Raw genomic sequence first — 19,295 nt, forward strand, 5'->3', positions numbered from 1 at the left:
TCGTGAGAGAAGTGTATCCATCAGCCACATCCATACATCCCATTATCATGTCCATCCACTAGAGATCTACACTCTATACTGATCAAATATTAATCATGCTTCATACACATCTTTTGGCTGAGATGAGAAATCAATGAGAAGAAATTACGAAGTGGATGATATGTCCTTAAGGTTTTTCACCATAGTCACTTGGTAATTTGAAAAATGCAATTTGTTTAGGTTGGCCTTGGTCCCACCCATTGTCGGGCTCAACTTTTGGGGATGCACTATTGCTCATATAATAAAATATAACATCATGTAATTAGTTTTAGAGTGTTTATTTGATTCTAGTGCATTGATATGTCAAAGGAAAAGTGATGGCATACATCTTGTTCTTCGATAATACCAATCCATGATCAGTGTTTACACTTGACTGATACAGCCAGATCAAATGGTCCAGAAGCTACAACATGGCAGCCATGTCACATGTGATGAGGATAAACCTTAAAAGTCAAAAGGTGCATTTGTGTTAGGAAGATTAGACTAGAGTCCAGGTGTAGACAACCCACCTAGTGTTAACTAGCTAACCAGAGCCCAGCTAACTCGGTCAAACCTAGTCAAACCCAGTCTAGTCAAATCAAGTCAAACTCAATCGATCAAAACCAAGCCCAGTTCAAGCTTATATATAGGTTCATTAGTACTTAGGACCACAATAAAGCAAAACTAGATGAACGGGGGGAATACACCACCCCAAATGCCCCCTACAAAAAAATGGGAGCCATCATTGTTGTGGGCGACGCACAATGTGATGCCCACCACGTGGACAACCTCCATCTTTTGTAAAGAGGTTAGGTGGGATGATGACATCACCAAGTTTTCTTAGCAAACACTTTAGAAGAGGAAATGACCCTTCTACCTTTACCTTTGGCCAAAATTATGACCTTCGCCCCTCGATCCAACCACTCAGATTACACCACATGGTAGTAGCCAATCCCAACCCTTGGAGCCTCTTTTACTCCTGGACTTCCCATTAATTTACAAAGTGCTACCCAAATAACTTATAAATACCCATTCCCATCTCACTCCCAATCGATCTTAAAATCTCATATCTCGTAGATTTTCCACCCATCCACCAATGAGAAAAAAGAGTAGGAGGAAAAGAGTTCTAGCCCAAGTCAATCCATCCAAGCCTACCCCTTAGCTAGTTGAGCAACCAGAAACCCCTATCCAAGCTACTCAAGTTAACCCTTAAGACAAACCTATTCACATGTCCAGTTTTGATCAATTTCATTTATATTTGCATTAGCATCATGCATCATTCTCTCCACTCCAATCGACTTGTTGGTCTGGTCGGCCCAAGCATATGCTTTGCATCTTGTCGGGTTATCGGATCATACTCATCAAAAACTTGGATTAACTAGGATTCAACTGCTTCTTCAAGTAGGTGCGTTAGGGTAGATTTTTTTGACCTGAGCCATTTTTTGTTACAGGCATTGCATCACCACACTACATTGCACACACCTTTACATCATCAATATGTAAGAACTAATCCGATCCTTGATATTTTATTTATTCTTGTGAAGTAGAGATCATATGCTTATACGGGTAGAGATGATGAATAAAACCTTCCCTCTTTGTAGCTCTGGTCCCTTACCTAGAATTTTCGGCTGCAAATCGGGAGTCATTTTAGGATAGGAAATATAATGATTCCTTCTCCTAAGGTTTTTACAGGGTCTAAGTGACTGTGGAAATCGGAGTAATTGGTTAATGGCGACTACAATCAAATATAATACCCACTCGCCTCAAATACACTGCGAAAGCCTGAAAAAGGCATTCGTGAGTGCAATCAAGCATCCACACCAAGAAAGTGACTATCTGTAAAGTAAGAATCTTACAAAAACAAGGCAACACTTTAAAAGGAAAGAATCCAATCATGTGAATATTCTAATAAAGCTTCTTACAGATGTTGCACAATCAAAATAGCTAAAGGCTTACAGGATCCTTCTTGTACACGTGACCTGATATAATTAACTACACCTACATGGAAAATCAAGGAGATCTGCACGATGAATCATCCAAATGTCTCATTAATTATATGCAAATTACAATACAACAACCACCTCTCTAAATCTATAAAATAAGCACTAGATTGAGAGCTCGAGGCACCAATCAAGTCATCACATACCTCTCACACTGAATACTGTTTTCTCTTAATTTTAGCCTTAGTTCTTTCACTTTTGTCTATCCCCGCTGCAAAACGTAGGAGTTTAGCATAGCTTAGATCACTACTATCTAGCGTCATCACTGTAATACACCTAGGAGTAGTGTAAATATCCATGACATACCATTATTGGATCCCTGATCAGCTGAGTCCTTACTTGGAAGATTACACCCTAGTCATATATCTTAATGGCCATCTGCCTCGATTGTTTGTCCATACAGGCGATCATGGGTATTTATTTTTCATTTTTCTCTACTTATTTTATTTTTTCACTGAACGTACTGAAACTTTATCATAAATCAATAAAATGGCAATTCGGTTTGTTGTTTTTTTAACTATTTTCATCCATTACTGCATTACTAAGAAACCTACGGTCCACAATCATCGTTGAAAGAAAAGTTCTTAGCTCAAGACAAAGGAATCCATTCAAAAGGATTAACCCTCTCCTTCCAAAGTGCCTGATTACTACAACATTGGTGGCTAGACAATCAGATCAATCTTCACACATCTAATCCTACAGCTAATTTGGCACCTGGGGTCATAAGCATTCAATCGAACTCAAGTCAAGCACAATTCTGACATGCTCACACTATCCTCATCGCACATGTTTGACTGAATACAAATCGTGTTTGTTAATTAACACGTGGCCTCGTGTTTGATTGAATAGCAACAATCAAATCGAGGGGTGACGTGCGGACACAATTTCATACCATTTTACGCAGAAGGAATTATACAACATACGCTCCCTTCATCTCAGACAGTATGCGCTAATTTTCAATTCTGACAAACGATCCAACAATTCAGATTTCAGACCATTCATTTGTTTTGTCCCACAATATTGATTGACAAATACTCAAAACCTCCTTGATAGGAATTTTTATTCATTATTCATTCATGACAGGGACATTGGATCAATGGCTTGTATAAACCAACCATATCCCCACATCTTCTAATATATTGGAATTAAACAAGCCAACACAGCTACAACTACGGATGTAATAGCAAGGGAAGTTGGCAAGCGACCCTTGTCTTTGCGAAAGAAGAGCCCTTGATAGAGAGGTACATTAATCAAAACCAATGACCCACATAAAAGAAACTGCAACATCAACGTCTCAAGAACACTAATCCCACCGTCCATCATGACTCGCGTGGCCCCACCAATCAAGCAAAACAAATTGAGCATTGCAAGAGAAGCTAAGATGGTAAACATGGGTGAACTGGATCCAAACTCCATGATCTCTTGCTCGTACCTCTGGGACACGTCATCGTCGGACACCTTGGCTGTGATGATGAATGCTGACTTGGCAATACCTGATAGGAGGAGGAGGGTGTCCACGAACGCGAAGAGGTAGGAAGTCGTCCTTTTCAGTAGCCACATCCTTTGTTCATTCCACCAGCCCTTGAGTGTCATACCATGCCAAAGGCACTCGAGGATGTTATATGCGTACTCGGCAATGACGGTAGGAACCATGGGCTGTAGATCTGAAACCATGCAAAACGCCATTTTATGTTTTGGAGCTTGTTCAACCATGCATATGGTAAATGTAATTTACGTTGAGCTGTAAGTAGAGGTGTATTCATCCACTATCCTAACCATGCAACAAATTTCTGTGTGCATTGTAATATTTTCAACGTGATGTATGAAATCTACTCTAACCATCATAATGCCCTCCCTAATCGTTTGGGTGTCGAACCAAAAATCAAGCCCATCCATGACTCACATGAGCCACACAACAGAAAACAATTGAGGTGGAATGTACACCGTTGATTGCATGCAGAGCCGACCATATGGATTGGACGGCATATACGCAAAATGGTGGGGGCCTTTTCACCAATCGTGGATGATCCTATGAACTGTTTCCTGTCATGTGGCCCACCTAAATTTTTCACTAGAGTTCCTGCCTATGCATGACTAAATCAAGCCAGGGCACATCTGATGGATGGTTGGATGTTATCAGCACATCACCAATAGGCCCCACACAAAAGAACAATTTCACCCAGTATTTGGTGAAAATGTTGCCATAGAATCATTTCCGGCCGCCCACTTGTTAAGCTTTCATCGGGAGAATGTTCCGTAGAGCCATTGTTCGGCTTTAGACTCCTCAGTGTGAATAGTCTCCGCATCGGAAGCCTACTCGGGCTGTTCGGTAATATGGTTGCCGCGGATAAAGGCTACTTTCCTATTCGCTTGCCTGAGAGAGAGAGAGAGAGAGAGAGAGAGAGAGAGAGAGAGAGAGAGAGAGAGTTACCGACGGAAATAAGGAAATCCCTTTATAGAGGCAAAGGGAAGGGAAGATGACATAGAATAGTGTTGGAAAGGAATTCGGAGCCCAAAAACAGTAGATGCCATATCCCATTTGAAGTGCCAGCTTTATCTTGCCATGCCCATATATAAAGGGACAGTATTTGGATGTAAGTATCTGAAAGTCACCCTCAGACCATCTCTTATGTTGCACCAAAGATTGTGCTAATGAGGTGGGTGCAAGCCCTAAGAAACCCTTCCTCACTGGGTTAAAATATACAGATTTCCATCCCCTGCATTGGATTGACAAGCCTGTAATCACATCCTCCACAGGACATCCGTATTTCAGTCCCATCTACATGCAAATCAACATGCATCAAGTTAGTTAATATATAATTCAATGCTATTTCAAGATGATGATTTGACTATATATATGTTGGACCTAAGAGATCAGTACGATATATTGAAAGTGATTGTATCAAGATTCCATTAAAACACATGGATAGTCCATGGATGAATCCAGACTATTCTAACACAATCCATTTCATGGGTTACCCTGCTCTCACCATTTTAGCCATCCAATCAATAACCCATGGAATAGAAGGTTGAGATAAAAATGGGCGATGTTACTGAGCTAAAAATATGTTGGCCACACCATAAAGTGGGATGGAAATTTCAATCTAAGGATTAGCACAGACTATAGCTTTTGAAGGCCATAACTTTGTGATCACCGGATATAATATGTCATTAAAAAGCCATATATGAGTTCTACTTGGCAAATATCAAAGGTCATTTGCCCCTAAACCATTACATGAACTTCAATCGCATTAGGAGTTAAATCTGTGTTTTGAATTAAAATTTACTACTTTGGAAAAAATGAGAGAGAGAGAGAGAGAGAGAGAGAGAGAGAGTCAAAATTTCATTACTTTAGTAATCTTGTTATTATTTTTAGTTGTTTTAGAGTTTTAAGAGTATTATAGTGACTTTTAATTTTTTTCTTATAGTCTCTACGAGAGGTTTGATAAGATTAGACATCTTTTCTTAGAATCTTTAGAGAAGTTAGATTTTTTCTTTATCTTGTGGGTTTGAAGTTCTCTGTAGATTTGACACCTATCATAGACGATGAAGACGATGATCTCTTTATGTCCCTTTCACAATGCACCTGCCAAGCCAAAGATTTGGCCTGTTATCGCATTTCCTCTGTATACAGGGAACGTGATCACATGGCCACTCCATCGGCCAGTTGGGCATTGCAGTAAGTAACAAATAGATGGTATTAGTTTTAGTGTATGGAGAGAGAGAGAGAGAGAGAGAGAGAGAGAGAGAGAGAGAGAGAGAGAGACCTCATTTCCCCACTGAGTATTCTCCTCATATGTACAAGTTGCAAGACCCTTTATTCTCTCTTCCGAGTCATGTGAGCTTTCATCCACCTTCCTCCCAATGGAGATTGATTCCCATTTCTCCTTATTTTGTTTATTATACTTCCTCCCACTTAGACTCTCTCTCCTGTGAAAACATCCAGTGCCCACATACAAAGGCCCTCCATAGCCATCCAATCCAGGAAAATCTACCTACATGAGAAACAAAAAAGTAAAAGAAATTAACATAAAATGAAGTAAAAGGATCCCATGACAAATACAAATACCATAGTTATACAAGCACTAACAATCTAGGCTTAATCATTGGGTTGGAAATCTAAGAAGCTTTTGACTCGAACCTAGTTTCTCGGTTGACTCGTGATTCAGTTGAGTTGAATTGGATTTATTTTTTATTTTTTATTTTTTATTTCTAATTTTAGAAAAAGAAGAGGAAGACTAAGATGATGATGATCATGATTATGGACATATAAATCCATTCCGAGCTCAAAAATCCAAATTAGAGAAGAAACACCCAAAAATTCAAATTGGAGAAAAAGAAGAAGAGCCTGAATCAACTCCATAATGACCAAAAGTTAAATGTTTAGATGATCCAAGCGGCCAATTAGAAGACTTCTGCTAATTGAATGTTGACAGTTGATTGAACTTTCTCATAACCACCCAATTACAATCATCAAAAGTCATCTTATCAGAGGCCAGGATTATGTGACCAATTGAACAGAAATTGAGTATTGGTAACTAAAATATTAGTATGCCGATAATAAAATCAATGTAATTAGAGAACAAATTGCATTTTGATTGTACCCACCTCAGAAATTATCTTCATGGAAGTTCCATAAAGATCGTTCTTCGTCATGTTATTGTAATTCTGTGGGAATTGCACGTAAGCAATCTCGTGGCCATTTTCTTCATCCATGAAAAAACACAGTGCGTCTCTCACCGATTCCGAATTGTTCGCGTACATATCACAATCTACATTCAAGATGATCGACCCGTTGCTTATCTCCGACGACACCCTTATCTGCATAGAATAACCATAATGAACATGGCCATGATGGAAATGATGATGAACACAGGTATTTATACATATATGTTCTTATTATGATAGTATACTCATGTATAAGTAGTTGGACACAAGCATACATCTAGCATGCGTTTCTAATGGGGCCCACATGCAGCTTTGGTTGTGTCACTGGAACCGTCCATCTTTTTGGGTACCATCATGGATTGGCTGCTGTCCAAAATTGCACTAATTAAGCAGATGATCCTGAATATCAATTGGTTTGCATTTAAGGAGATTGTCATAAAGTTTATCCATGTTCCACGGTCAACAGTACAAATCGATGCTTTCGGATCAGCCTGGAAGATGGACGGTTCTGATAAGCTGTCCATGGCTACAAGTGGGTCCCCTCCAGTGATCATGCTGGATGCAAATGTACGTATGGGGGAGCATGAATGTCAATGCATGCTAGATTACCAAAGCATTCATAGCTCCAGCTTTGAAGTTGTGATGGTGTTGTGGTCTCTTCTCACGTGCTAAGTATACCAGAGTTGGCAATGTCACTCCTTCATTATCTACAGCATTTGGGTCTCCTCTTCCATCAATTAATATCTGTAAATGTTAATATATTAAAAAACCATTAATAAAAAGAAATTTACTCTGATCAGCAAACGGCATGCATATATATATTAGACTAAGTTGCAGAGCAAAGAACCGATCTATGCATCAATGATATAAATAATAATGACTTATCTTGAAACATCTTTGAGTTGACTCAGCTGAGTTTTTAATAAATCACCAGAATTTAGAACCATGTATTACACCAGGGTGACTCATCAACCATACAAATGACTTATATGTATATTCTTTGTTGTGGATGGCATGTAGCCAAAATCACATTGATTGGACAACCGTAATCATGTGTCTCAATCCCAATTTGTGGAAGAAATTATTCAACCGAATTTCTATATGACTTGGCCATGCTAGGTACTTATTTGACCAGAAAAAAGCAACTGTCTAATCAAATCAATTAAGAGATAGGAGTTGGGCTAAATATTTTTTCTAAGGATTACGCTTATAAATGATGATTGGACGAGTGGAGTTACATTATAATAAGCCAGTAAAAGACAAATAAAAATCTTTACCTTCACATACATATCTATTTCACCGACCCTATCTCTAAGACAGCACCCAGGTCATTGTAAGGATTACGCTGATAAGTGATGATTGGACGAGAGGAGTTACATCATATAACTAGGTACAAATAAGCCAGTAAAAGACAAATAAAAATCTTTACCTTCACATACATATCTATTTCACCGACCCTATCTCTAAGACAGCACCCAGGTCATTATACCTTTCATGCGGGTTAGAACTTATCCAACAAGAAATTTTACTATCTTAGGATGAATAGTAAAATTTCATAGTCTTTTAGTCTAGGTACAAGCAATTGACATCTTCACAAACATGTCTATTTCACCGAGCCTCTCTCCAAGATAGTGTCCATATCGTTATGCCTTTCATGCATATTGGAACTTGGTACACATTGGACGAGACAATGCCTAAATGGTATTAAAAAGAAGAATAAAAAAATACTGGAACAAATAGGGTATGGTTGAGACTGACTGAGCTTGTTGAGGCCTGAAACTGAGTTGACTCGGATGAGTCAACTGGCTTTCGTCCTGACATTCAAACCCGTGATCATAACCATCCAACTAGTAGCCATAACCAAGGATTGAAAATCAAAATGGACATTTTTCTAAAACCAACACAAAATCAGATGGTCAAGATGGTCCAATCAATGTGATTGTAAGCCGGAATTCATCCACAACGGGGACCAACCATACAAAATTCTGTATCTTTTGGACAGTCAGAAATGTCCAACCATATCAATATTTGGCTTATAGCCCATCCTTCTGGTGGGCCACCAGATAAAGGGTTTAGATCACACATACTTTGTTTGCCACACGTGTTGTGACTGTGGGACTAACATAGAAGTTATAGTATATATACCTGAAGAATGGGCTGGTGATCGCGCGAAGTGATTCCTGAATTCCATTCAGAAAATCCTTTGTGCTTTTGGCGCACTTCTTCTGGAATTCTACCCAACTTACCTGCTGTATCGATGCGATTCTCCATTTCTTCATACATTTTCTACAAGAAAAATAAAGAGATCATGATCTGGGCCGTGTAGTTGTCATGTGGGCCACATGTGTACAATTAAACTGATGGAAAACAAAAAAAAATGATAACCAACGGCCTTAATTTGATAAGGATGTGTCCCTCACTATGAGTGGGCCATACTAATTTTGTTACTGATTTTGAGAGTGAGATGGAAATTTAGGATCTTGCAATCCTGAATTTTGTGGGTCCCATTCTGGATTGAACGTATCTCTAAAATTATGCAGTCCAAACAATAGTAACCGTATGATAAATGGCTATCAAATGGATGGTTCAGAGTAAAATAGAAAGTGGTCCAGATTCAAAGGGGAGTATTAGATGGCTAGTATTAGCTGATCAGTGCAATTTTTTTGGTTAGAAGCAATCTACAGTTGGTCCAGAGAATTGGACGGTCTGAATCACCATTCAACCATGCCGGGTGTGCAACTGAAGAGTCACCACCCTCCTTTTAATGGTGCAAATAAAACATAGGATTCCAAGCCGTTGATACGATGGAACCCACTTTCGATGCCCCCCCGAACCAAAACATACTCAGATTAAAACATATAAAATAAAATAAAATAGCCCCTCTATGTATCTCCAAAAAAAATAAAAATTGATTAAATGATCATGGTCACTAATCAATGGATCTGTGTTTGTTGGTTAATTTTTCACCGTTGATTGATTTAGATCTTAACCATCCAGTTGATGTTTACAGTGCCAGTTCAAATCAACTACTTGCTTAGTCTGTGGGGCCTGATAATTGGACAGCATGCGTGGGATCATCATGCTCAACAAATCACACGTGAGAGATCCGAGTCTCTTATCATGCTAACCCCGAAGGTACGTAGATGCCTTGATTAGAAAATTCAAGATTCAGGTGGGCTAGATGCCGACGAAGAAGATGAAAGGGTAGTAGAAATCGACCACTGTCCAGATTCCAATCACACATGTCGACATGAAGGTCAGATTGATCTGACATTTGAGACAAGGCATGTGGAATGGACTCAGGATTCGATAATGACCCCTCCAGTACCAGTGTCGGTGCTGGAAAAGCTATGTAGGCCCCACCATGATGGATGTGATCTATCCACACCGTCCATCCATTTTTCCAGCTCATTTTAGAATTTGATGCCGAAACCGAGACAGACCCAAGTTTTAGATGGACCACACCACAGGAAATAGTGAGGATAATCAAACCCACCGATTGAAACTTTCCTAAGGCCCACCGTAATGCTTATTTCCCATCCAACCTGTTGACAAGGTCATACAGAGATGGATGAAGCGAAACACAGATATTAGCTTGATCGAAAACTTGTGGCCCCGAAGAATTTTGTAATGGTGGGCATTCAATCACTAGCGTTTCATATGGTGTGGTCCACCTGATATTTGGATCTGCCTCATTTTTGCAATCATGCCTACAATGAGCTGGAAAAATGGATGGACAGCTGGGATAAAACATATATATCATGGTGGGGCGTACAGAGCTATTCCAGCACTGATGTCGGTACTGGAGCGGTCACTACCGAATCCCAATCTGTACAAGGTGGCGATTCATTCGATGAGAGGCTCCGATCTCACACACGTGTGCTTCATTTCCACATGCAAGGCGAGTACACTTGAAATATTTCAAATCTAAGCCCACGGGCGTGTGGAGAACAGCCCAATCCGCACACATCCCAATATAGGCCATGGGTGCAAGATCCATTTAGAAAAGAAATAGATGACAAGAACAAAATTGTAGCCGTCCATCCGTTTCCGAAGACTGGAATTACCGGATTTCATGGCACAGATAAAGGGTGTGGCCCACCCGGTGGAAAGGGTTGATCTCCCCCCCTCCCCCACATGCTCTCCATTGACATGTGTTGCTGCATGCGGATAGGAAGCGCTCTACACTCGTGTGGGCTGTCCATACGGATACACTAAAACTGTGCATTGTTGATAAGCCAGTGGGCGACCATACACGAAGCACACATGCACGAAATCCGGACCGTTCAATTATGGATGGAGCATAGCATGAAATTCACACTGATCGAACAATCTTAAACATGTGGTAACACTCATGGAATTTGGACCGTTGACCACCTTATTCCTAACCGTCCATCTGATAGCCAGCCATTACATGGTTAAGATTGGTACATCTGTGTGACTTTTGGGCCATGCACACGCTTCTGAAAAAAAACAAAAAACAGAAGGATCATATGATGATAGGATTCGATGGGCATCTTACCTTCATGGCCCACCATTCCTCGGCCTCTCTAATATAAGGTGGGCCAGACATGGTGGAAAAATAGGCTGCGGGGCACCTGGGCTCCACGTTGAATTTCTTGCAGAAGGGAATCCAATGCTTGGTAAATCGAGATGCTTCTAAGAGAGCATAGAACGTCAGATCCGACCCTCCATCATCGGATAGATAGACGCTCAGCTTCTCTGGAGGGTAATTGTAGGCCATGACCGAAAGAACGGTGTTGATTACTAGGATGGGCGGCTCGATGGAAGGATCTGCCGTGCATACAAAGACATCCACTCCTGGTAATTCGTCTTCGTATCTAGTTCACAAATAATACAAGTGTTCAGTCAACGGTCCACGTTCAAAGAGGACAATGTCCAATGATTCAGATGGCTAGAACAGCTAAATGTGTGGTCAATATTCAACAGATTTTGTTTAAGCCATCATCCACCGTTGGATCTTGAGTGTGAATAGTTTTCACAAGGAACAATAGCTCATCTGATGGGCCGCGACTTTTGAATGGCACTAACCAAAAATGTACAAGATTGGAAGATCACAGCCATCCAATCTTGGTAAATTTTTTATGTACATGTAGGATCGGGGAATCCAAATCCATTATCCATTATCCATTATGAGTCACAAAAGATCAACGGTCTGGATGATCGGGCTATGGTCCTCTCTCGTCCAAACTAAAGGCTCTAGCATGTTTTAAGCTATAACTGGTCAGATCATCAAAGGTGGGAGTCGGTACGCGACGCAACGCTATCATCCAATCAACAACAAGAGATTTTCAATCTCTACGCGCGTGTGAATCCGTACACACCCAGACGCAAGGTCATGTGTTACATTATGACACGTGTATGGCATCGGAGCTTTCTATCGGGTGTGATACGCTATTTAGAACTTCTGACATAAAAATAACCGAACTTCGCCTCCTCAGTTGGGCCACATATATCAAAACCAATGAATGGCTAGAAAAAAACATTTCGCAACCTATTTACTTTGTACGTTGTGGCCCAAATGAAGAGTGAAATTTTTTGATCTTATAGAATAAAGACACTAGCATCATTTCCAATCTTATGGAAAGCTCAGATCTTACACACGTGTTTCATATTTGCACTTATTTTCGCGCTTGAATTAGCAAACTTCTCCACCATCTTTGGAAAGTAATAGTCTTTCAAGTCTAACTAATGGGTCCTTGATTCAATAATCCAGACCGTTGATCTGTTCATTCCCAACATGAATGGAGGATGCCAAAATATTTCCTAAGTCCTGAGATCCAGAGACCAATATTAGGACCTTGATATTCTCTTCTTCCGTCTATCCATGGGCCACAAAATTAAAGGTTAAGATTGTCTTGTCAAAGAAAGTCTTGTGTCATATTCTATCTAGAGTTGTAAATAACAGATTAACAGGCTGGATTTCCAAACCATGGGACCCACCCTTCGTAATTGGATGCCCGTGTATGCTGTCGAAAGATGCCTCTCACGTACAATGAGTGTGACTATTTTGGCAATACTTTTTTTGTTCGGTACAAGCGACAAAACTTTCGTAATCGAATCCGCCTTTTTTTTCTTTGCCTTTTTTGGATGCAAGCTTCTGAAGCGGATTGGCTGGTGTACCACACACCACCCAACTGGCTGATGTGTTGACGTCACTAAGTTATGTGGGTCCCATTATGAGGTATGTATTATATCCCAACTGTATTTCCAATCGGCGAGCTCGTCGTAAGGCTGGAGCCAAGACAATAAGATGTATCCAATGATGAAGTGGACCACACTGCAAAAAGCAGTGGGGCATTGAACGTCTACCATTGAAAATCTTTTATGGGTCACAGAAGCTTTGGATCAATATGATTTTTTTTTTCCTATTAATCCAGGTATGTATGACCTTATGAACAGATTGGATGGAAAATAAACGTTGCAATGGGTCCTACGAATATTTTAACAGTGAGAATCATTGTAACCACTGCTCTCTGGTGTGATACACTTAGGGCCTGTTTGGCGGACCGATCCCACGGTATTAGGAGGGATGGGATCACGATATCTCAGGATATGCATGATGAGCCAAATAGACCTGGAAAACTTGTCCCGGGATATAAGCAATCCCATGGATCTTAAAACAATCCATTGACATCACCATCGTTACTGTAAAATTAATCCCATCCCTTGGTTGGATGGATTAGAAGCCAAACAGACTGTATAAACTTGTCTCGGGATATAGCAATCCCATGCATCTTAAACCACTCCACTGCCACCACCATCATTACCTTAAGGGCCTGTTTGGGAGCGTGGATTTGGAACCCCCTGGATTCGCAACCCCCAGGATTGGAAACCCCCTGGATTGGCAATCCTCTCGGTGTGTTTGGCACCCTGGAGTGTGAATCAACTTTAATTCAAAAATACCTATACATGGTATATTTACGGGGGTTTGAATTTAATTACTAAATCAACTTTAATATTCCCAATTAGTGAGATATATAATTTTTAACACTATGGTTGTGATAAGCCCGCTAAAATATATGCTTTGCCTAAAAATGATGAAATTCCAAGTCTCAGATGGACCGCAAGCACAAGATCATGTCCGAGTGACTAACCAATGATTTTTAACCGTTGATTAATATGGACAATGTTTGGATGGTGCTGGACAATAGGGGCCCACTGTGATGGAAGTGTTTTATCCACGCTTTTAAGACACGAACCAAAAAATGAGCAGGCCCAATGCTTAAATGGATTATAAAGTGGGGATTAAACGTACACCATTAAAAACTTCTGGAGAGCTGGAGAAGTTTCCAAAACTCTGTTGGGTACACCATGAGTTAAGAATCTTATCCAACCTGTCCATCCATTTTAACCACCCAAACTAGAATCATATCCAAAACTCAAGCAGACCACACAACATGAGACCGTTGAACACCAACCGTTGAAATCTTAACAGGGCCATAAAAGTTTTGGATAAACATCACTGTTGGCTATAGGAAGGTTTCGACCGTCAATATCATTATCGACTGATTTCCTGTGAGCCAGCTTTGGATAAGCTCCAATTTGGGGCTCAAGATAGCCACATACATTCACGCTGGGTCCCACAGAGTTTAACCAGTAGGTAAAACGTACTGGGTCATCTAATACGCAATCTTATTTCATGATTAAAGTGGGAGATGATTAAATAAGGCCGAGGCCCTTAATGTGGGGCCTACCTCGATGTATGTATGCTAAATCTACACCGTCAATCCATTTTTCCAGGTTACTTTAAGGCACTAGCCGAAAAATGAAGAAGATTGAATTGTCAGGTAGACCATACACTAGAAAACAGTGGTGATTGAATGCTCCACCGTTAAATACTTACTAGGGCCTACTGTAATGTTTCAGTGATGTTTATTTACCATCCAAACCGTTGTTAAGTTGAAACAAAATTGGATGGAAAAATAATAATAATAAATAAATAATTTGTTTCATTTCTGGAATTGTGTCTGAAAAAATGATGTATAGAACATGAACATGCATCAAGGGGGGCTCACCTCGCGAGCACTATCAATTAAAGGCAGAGCCGGGCATAATCCGATTCGATCCGACCTGATTCAATCCGAACCGAAAGCCATAACTAGGTCGAACTGAATAAGCACACTCAGATTTGCCCATACATTGAGTGGACTTTGAATTAATGGTCAATCCGGACCGATCCAATCCCCACGACATTCTCCAATCCCTATAACGTACGTTCAACACGGTTTCATATAATGTTGTCCAATTAAGATTGAGATATATTTCATTTTTAATTTGAAACCATAAAATAATATAAAAAATGAATGGCACGACTCAGCCTACGGAGCACGGACCACCACGTGGCAGGAGAGTGGTATCCTCTCAACTGAGGCCTGGAGCACCGAGTCTGACACTTGTCACGCTCAAAATTGAAAATGGGATTGCGTGCTGAGTTACTCGGTACAATAGCTCTTATCATACTGAGTAAACTCTATTGGGCCCACCTTGAATATATGTGGTTTATCCACACCGTCCATCCGCTTTTAAAGATCATTTTAGTCGTTGAAACCAAATTTGAAGTATATCCACACACCTCAACTGGACCATACCATATGAAACAGTAGAAGTATTGATTTCCACTGTTGAAACCTTTCTAAGGCACACAGTGATGTTTAATTTTCATCCAACCTGTTCAAAAGATTTAACAGAAATGGATGAAGGGAAAAAAACAAATTCTATCTTGATCTAAAACTTCTGCGGCTACAGGAACTTTTCAAATTTAGAAGTTTAAATCACACGGTTTATATTGGTGTGGTCCAGTTGATACTTTTATAGCTTCATATTTTTAACTAAAGCTCTAAAATTATTTGGAAAAATGGATGAACGGGTTAGATAAAATGCATTAATGAAGGTGAGACTCACAGAGTATACTCAGTACGCTTAGGGCACTGAGTTACTTAGTACGCAGTAAGCTACCTTTCACACCGATACTCTTGACTGATGGGTAGCAGGTAGGTAGCACGTACGTGTACCTTGCACTGCTGACTTTAACAAGTTCTGTGGTCATGAGGGATGTGTTATATACAAACCGTCCATCCATTTGGCGGGCTCGTCTCGGTGCTTAAACAGGAAAATAAGACAGATCTAAAGATCAAGCGGACTGCAATGCAAAAATGTAGTGGGGAGTCATGGAAGTTTCGGATCAATATGAAATTTGGTTTTCCTCTTCATCTATTAACAGATTGGACGGAGAATAAATGTTCTGGTGGGCCCTATGAATTTTTTAACAGTAAAAATCATTATCCATGGTGTGGTACATTTAAGCTTTGGATATGATTTATTTTTTCTCTAATACTCTAAAATCATCTCGAAAAATGGATGATCAGTATAAATATAATAAATACATCACTCTGGGGCTACGTAACTTTGTTCTCCTTTGGCCCGTTCTTACAACTCGAAGCCTTGACGGTGTCTCTGGACGACCCTAGGTACACAAGTTTGACTGGAACAGAGGCAGACTCGATCCGACTCTGACTGAGTCGGTCTTGGTTCGGTTCAATCCAACCAAGATTCAGCTTGGATCGTGTCAGACCCGTTGGACTCAATCCTGAGTTAGATCGAGTTCCGATCAAGGTTTTAATAGTATTGGATGGAGTTGAGTTCGACCTAACTTGGTCCGACTGGACTCAATGCCCACCTCTAATCAAAGGCCATGTTCTGAAATTTCTCAACGATCGGAATCCACGACTATATTCACTTGAGTGTGGACCATTGCTAGACTCAAGTTTCAAAGTTCAATGGTCCATTTGAACGGTTTAGATAGCATATACACGTCATGGTGGGCCTTACTTATGTGTAGTAACAATCGTAGGAACATATGTTACGATTCCCCATAATCAGTAAACGTGGCATTTTACTACTGTCCATCCACAGCAACATCCAAAGAGACGTGGAGTGCGTGTTGAACCCAACAGATAGCTACCTGGTGTAAAAACTGTGTAGGGCCCAATTTACTGTATGTGTTTAAGTGCTAGAGCTAGGCATCCAGTGGAGTCTGACAGAGTTATGGCTCACCCGACCCGATTCGGTTTTGAAATACGCCTAGCTCGAATTGAGCCCGATTCAATATCGAGTCCAGCATGCCTAACTAGATCTAGAGTCCAAGACTAGTTGAACTAATTCAGACCAAGTTTGACCCAGACATAAATATTGAGTCAGGTTGAGCCGGCACCAAATCAAGTTGGATGTAATAAGTATACACGAGCTGAAATCACAACTCAAAACCTATATTCACTTGTTAGAATTGCAGCTTCTATATCAACTACACTCATCTTATATTTGAAACGGTTATTCTTTTTTTTTTTTTTTTTTTTTCAAAAGATACATATGTACCAGTCGAGTTTTAGATTGAGTCATGACTCCGACTCGACTTTGAATCCGGACTGATTAAAGCCAACTCGATTTGGACCAAGTCACCCACTCAGTTTAGATCGAGTTGGACAAGTTAAGTTTACCGAGTCGAATAGTCGCGTCATTTTGAGAAATTAGAGCTCGGGTCGACCAAACCACGGGAAACAGTGGGATAAAAACATCCACCGTCAAAACTTTCCTAACGCATACGGTAATTTGCATTTGTCTTCCACCGTGTTCATGAGGTCACACAGACCCGATGAAGGGAAAATACAAATACCAGCTTGATCCAAAACTTCTGCGGCCTCCATGGAGTTTTGGACAATAGGCATTCAATCCCCACGTCTTCCTCTTGTGTGGTCCACTTGAGTATTGGATGTGGATCAATTTTGAGCTCATGCCCTAAAATGAACTACAAAAACGGATGAACGGCTTGGATTAAACACATACATCGTGGTGGCCCCAAAGAGTCCTTACAGCATGTAGCCACGTGGCGCTTGGGGTTCACCACGCAATCCGCGTCTCATCGCAAGAATGAGAGAGAGAACTGCACCACTCTCTGTTGTGCAAGGCGTTTTGAGCCGTTAGATGAATTAAGTGGGGCGATTAAAAATAAATATTTAATACATCCAACGGCTGAGATCGCCTTGCGGAGTGGTGCAGGCAACGATCAGTTTCTTTTTCAGATTATTCGTACCTTTGGGAGAGTCTTTCCTTGAAGGTGGAACGGTCGACGCGATTCCAACGGACGGATTGAGTAATAATCCAATAGAAACCGAACCAAACCTCTGCAGCAAACACACCAATCCAAACCCATCTTCCTTCTCCTTTCCTTGGAATATGAGTTGCTCTATACGCCCATATCATACAAATGCCCAAAAACATACAGATAACATACAACCTATATGCAATCCTACCCGTTGCTTCTCTCGTTTCAAAGAGAGGCAGATACCCATCTCCTCTCCTTTCACTTCCCATCTCTCTCCCTCTCTCTCAGGAAGCTTTTGGATTGAGAAAATTTTTGATACTCTGGCAGAGTGCGATGGATGATACGCAGGCACTTCGAATCTAAGTGCATAAATAGCATACAAAAGTCAAATTAAACCGGTCAAATTATGCTACCTTACGTGAGGGTCAGTGGTCTGCACACTTTTTCTCTTTTTTAATTTGGGTTAGTATATGACATGTATATGACGTTAGAGTGCCAGCACAACTAAAATTTTCTTTTTTGGGCTGGAGGCCGGATGTAATGCATGGAGCCACAACCAGACAAAAATAAAAAATAAAAAATAAAAGATAAAACCTACTCTGCATCGTGCCTTATTTTAGTGTAATTCAGCCTCTAAATTGACTATGCTATCCTTGTACAATACTTTTATTACAACCTCAATTTAAAAATTGAAGAAGCCTTTAGAAAGTTGAAATGGGCTCACTTGCATTAACTTCATCGATCGATTCTGTCCATCAGTTTTTTCATCTCCTTTTATATCATTGGACTAAAAAAAGATAGTGAATTCGAGTGGTAGGTGGTTCGTAAAAAGTCTCAGTAGTGAGTAAAATATGAACCATTAAATGGAATCTAGATAATTTGGACCACTTAATTATTTGATATGCTTCATTTTATAGGCTCCTCATATAATAATTTGTACATTTGAACTAACGGTGTCGATCATCAATAAAATAAAATAAAAAATTTGTGGCCGGCTCACTGTGCGGGCTCACCTTGGCGTTTGATCAGTAATTGCCATTGAGATGAAATAGTTGAGTGAAACTTCAGTCTTATGCAAGATGGTGCAACCCTTTCTATGGGGCCCACCTTTTTGTATGTATTCTATATCGCGACATCCATACTTTTTTAGAAAATGGACCATACCAAACATTAGTTATTGAACATACCACCATTAAAAAAACTTCTTAGTGTGCACGTAAATGCCTTTATTGCAAATGTCCCATCCAATATGTTGATAAATAAGGTCACATAAGCATGGTTGATAAGGTCACGTAAGCATGGATGAAGGGGAAAAATAAATACGAGCTTCGTTTAGAACTTTTGTGCCACATTAATGATCAATCACCATTGTTTCCTACGGCATGACCCGCCTTATAATCAGATCTCTTGAATTTTTTGAATAACACCCTAAAATGACTTAGAAAAATGCATGGATGATGTTGATACATAATGAATACATCTAAGTG

At 40.2% G+C, this 19,295-nt stretch overlaps 1 pseudogene; it reads right to left on the bottom strand.

Annotated features, from left to right (window-relative positions):
• Window positions 1-3,038: 3,038 nt before the first annotated feature.
• LOC131258176 (cellulose synthase-like protein E6) lies at window positions 3,039-18,197 on the bottom strand (annotated as a pseudogene).
• Between the last annotated feature and the right edge of the window lie 1,098 nt (window positions 18,198-19,295).

This window comes from Magnolia sinica, chromosome 10 (genome assembly GCF_029962835.1).
Source record: "Magnolia sinica isolate HGM2019 chromosome 10, MsV1, whole genome shotgun sequence".
Taxonomy (NCBI): domain Eukaryota; kingdom Viridiplantae; phylum Streptophyta; class Magnoliopsida; order Magnoliales; family Magnoliaceae; genus Magnolia; species Magnolia sinica.